Source organism: Chenopodium quinoa, unplaced genomic scaffold (assembly GCF_001683475.1).
Source record: "Chenopodium quinoa cultivar QQ74 unplaced genomic scaffold, ASM168347v1, whole genome shotgun sequence".
In the NCBI taxonomy this organism is placed as follows: Eukaryota; Viridiplantae; Streptophyta; class Magnoliopsida; order Caryophyllales; family Amaranthaceae; genus Chenopodium; species Chenopodium quinoa.
In genome coordinates, this window is record NW_018744026.1 from 3,102,152 (window position 1) to 3,105,853 (window position 3,702).

Genomic DNA, 3,702 nt, shown 5'->3' on the forward strand with positions numbered 1-3,702 from the left:
CTTGAAACCAGAGAAAAAGAACTTAATGATAGTCATAGACATGTGGACAAATTATTGAATGCTCAAAAATCCTTAAATTACCTGACTTCATCAAGAGGAAACAGAGGAAAAGTTGGTCTCGGTTATACTAGACAGAGAACAAGGACTAACTGGTCTCCCAGAGAAACCACCTGGATCAAAGAATATCAGCGAGGTAAGTATGTCATGACTAAAGAGATGCACGTGTGTTTTCATTGTGGTAAGAATGGACATAAGATACATGAATGTCCAGCTAAGAAAATTAGTGCTAATAAGAACAGCAAGAGTGTAATGTATGTGTGGAGAAGAAAGGATCAACAAGATGTTAATGTTGTTGAAAAGGGACCCAAGTGTGTTTGGGTTCCTAAAACTAATGTTTGATTTGCTCTTGCAGGCTAGAGTGAAGGGAGACACCTATTGGTATTTGGACAGTGGTTGCTCAAGACACATGTCCGGGGATAAAGATCAATTCCTTTCACTAGTGGCCTTTGATGGAGGAAGTGTCACCTTTGGGGATAACAGCAAGGGAACCATCACTGGTTTAGGTAAGGTTGGTAAGACACTTTCTAACGCAATAGATGATGTTTATTATGTTGAAGGCTTGCAACATAATCTCTTGAGTATTTCTCAATTATGTGACAAAGGTAATAGAGTTGAGTTTCAAGCCAACCTATGTCACATAGTTAACTCACAAACAGGAGAACTTGTATGTGAGGGAACCAGGAAGCATGATGTTTACATCACCTTCTTAGATAAAATCCCTCAAGACAAGTCCATCTGTTTGAGAGCTGTTTCTGACAATAATCAATGGATTTGGCATAAGAGGTTTGGACATGCTAGCCTAACACTTCTAAACAAACTTAAAATACGTGACTTAGTTGTAGGCCTTCCTAACATTAAGTATGAAGCTGATAAAGTTTGTTCTGAATGTGTAAGGGGGAAACAGGTCAAAATTTCTTTTAAGCCTAAAACTATTATGAGTACCAGCAGACCCTTCGAACTTGTACATATTGACTTGTGTGGTCCCATGAGAGTACAAAGTCGAAGAGGTCATAGATATGTCTGTGTTATGGTTGATGATTATTCTAGGTACACTTGGGTAATGATGTTACACACAAAGGATGAAACGTTTGAAGAATGGGTAACATTGGTGAAACAAGAGGAGAACCAGCTCACCCACAAGCTGGTCTCGGTAAGATCAGACCATGGTACTGAATTTGATAATGCTAACTTTATTGATTATTGTAGGGAACATGGAGTTAATCACAACTTCTCAGCCCCTAGAACACCTCAACAAAATGGTGTTGTAGAAAGGAAGAATAGAACTCTTGAGGAGATGGCGAGGACGATGCTCATTGAGAGTGGTCTCCCAAAGAGTTTTTGGGGAGAAGCTGTTGACACTGCTTGCTATATATTGAATAGAGGTCTCATTAGACCAAAGTTAAATAAGACTCCCTATGAACTTCTTAAAGGTCGAAAGCCCAACATCACATACTTTCGTGTCTTTGGATGTAAATGTTATGTGCATAATAATGGGAAGAATCAACTTGATAAGTTTGATCCTAGAAGTGATGAGGGAATCTTTCTTGGATACTCTTCTCACAGCAAAGCATATAGAGTCTTCAATAAAAGGACTCTTTGTGTTGAGGAGAGTATCCATGTCATTTTTGATGAATTTAACATGTCTTCTGAGATTGCGCAGGTACAACCTGATGAAGTGATTGGATTGATGGATTTCACGGGGAACCAGTATACTGGTCCCACGGATGAAGTGCAAGCAGATCTAGGCCTACCAAATACTCCACCAGATGATAATGATGAAGTGCCTAGAGAAGAAAATGAAGATAATGAGGACTCTGAAGGGGAACCAAGTCCTTATGGTTCCTCAAATAATAGACAGGTAATGAGTTCAGGGGGAACAGAAGAAGGTACCACCCCTGAACCTGAGGTAAGTAATGATAGAGGAAACAGCATGAATGTGAATCCTCCTGGCTCCTCAGAAGAAGGAGAGATCCATGAACATGCTGGTTCCCAACTTAATGAGAAAGCACAAAACAGTCTTAATTTTAAAAGTTATAGATATCAATCTTCTCATCCCACTGATCAAATAATTAGTGATATAAATAAGGGGATTCAAACGAGAACAAATGTTTTTCAAAACTTTTGTGCTTTCTATTCTTTCCTGTCTAATGTAGAGCCTACTGACTATAAAATGGCATTGACTGATCCTGATTGGGTACTAGCTATGCAAGATGAGTTAAATCAGTTTCAGAGGAACCAGGTTTGGCACCTGGTTCCCCGTCCCAAGGAAAGATCAGTCATTGGCACTAGATGGGTCTTTAGAAACAAGTTAGATGACCTTGGTACTATAGTCAGAAACAAAGCAAGGCTAGTGGTGCAAGGGTACAATCAACAAGAAGGAATTGACTATGATGAGACGTTTGCACCAGTATCTAGGCTAGAGGTTATTAGGATTTTAATTGCTTATGCTGCTCACATGAATTTTAAGCTGTTTCAGATGGATGTAAAGACTGCCTTCCTCAATGGATATTTAAAGGAAGAAGTATATGTGGAGCAGCCACCTGGTTTTGAAGATGCACTGTTCCCCCAACATGTGTACAAGTTGGACAAAGCATTATATGGGTTGAAACAAGCTCCGAGGGCTTGGTATGAAAGATTGTCCAATTTCTTGATGGCAAATGATTACAAGAGGGGAACAGTAGACAAGACCTTGTTCATAAGAACCAGGGGGAAACACTTGATTGTAGTACAAATTTATGTTGATGATATTTTATTTGGTGCTACTAATCAGGTTTTATGTGATGAATTTGGTAATCTTATGCAGAGTGAATTTGAAATGAGCATGATGGGAGAACTAGGATTCTTCCTAGGGCTGCAGATTAAGCAAATGGATGATGGAATAATGATCCGTCAGCAAAAGTACTTAAAAGAGTTGCTGAAAAAATTCGGCATGGAGAACAGCAAAGCTTATGATACACCTGTTCCCCCATCTACAAAATTAGATGCTGATCTTAAGGGAAAAGATGTTGAAGCTTCTCTTTATAGAGGAATGATAGGTTCTCTACTTTACCTAACAGCTAGTAGACCTGACATTGTGTTTTCTGTTGGTTTGTGTGCTAGGTTTCAAAGCAATCCAAAGGAATCTCACTTGAAGGCTGTTAGAAGGATACTTAGGTATCTTGTAGGAACAGCAAATCTGGGATTGTGGTACCCCAAAGGCAGTACCATTGATCTTATTGGATACACAGATGCAGATTATGCTGGTTTCTTAGTTGATAGAAAGAGCACATCAGGTATGGCACACTTTCTTGGCTCTTGTCTAATTTCATGGGGTTCTAAAAAGCAAAATTCAGTGACCCTATCCACAGCAGAGTCTGAATATATAGCTGCAGCTTCATGCTGTTCCCAGCTACTGTGGTTAAGGAACCAGCTGAAAGATTTTGGTGTTATTTATAAAAGTGTTCCTATTTTTTTGTGATAACACTAGTGCAATCAATATTTCAAAGAATCCTGTGCAACACTCCAAGACAAAACACATTGAAATAAGACACCATTTTTTAAGAGACAATGTGGAAAAAGGATTGGTGGAGATGTTGTTTTGTAAAAGTGAAGATCAAATTGCTGATATCTTCACAAAGCCTTTGTGTAGAGAGTCTTTTTGTA